The following is a 530-nucleotide window of genomic DNA, read 5'->3' on the forward strand; positions in this document are numbered from 1 at the left end:
CTGATGGATGGCTTTGACCAGGTTGAAAATTAAGAGAAAACTACATGACACTATCATGATCTTTAGAAAATGGAAGATCAAATAAAACAAAATCCATGTTCTTGTGCTTGTAAAAGCAATGGAAATATAAACACGATTTAAAAGCGGGATTTATTCGGTAACTTCCTTGAAGGCACATATTCATGGGTGTAGGACATGGGGAGGGTGTGTGGACAAATCCCCCCCAAAATCTTAAGTAGGGGGTATGCAATGGCATTTATCCCCCCCAGTTTGTGTGTCCTGTATCTGCTCATGTGCCATCATGTGCGCCACTGATGCGTGCAAACTTCAGACTCTGTGTGAACTTTGCACGCAGCAGGCGCGAGCCGTGGATTCAATTCCATGCATGATCCATAACAGTGGGGTGGGGGAGAGAGACCACGAGCAAGAGTTGTTGACAGCAACTCTTGTTCGTGCCTTCCCCTCCTCCCCCACCCCAACCCCCGGGTAATACGGCACATGCCAGCAGAGACTGGGCTGGTGTGCGCAGT

The sequence above is a fragment of the Ambystoma mexicanum genome, chromosome 5p (genome assembly GCF_040938575.1).
Source record: "Ambystoma mexicanum isolate Mex_15411 chromosome 5p, UKY_AmexF1_1, whole genome shotgun sequence".
NCBI lineage: Eukaryota > Metazoa > Chordata > Amphibia > Caudata > Ambystomatidae > Ambystoma > Ambystoma mexicanum.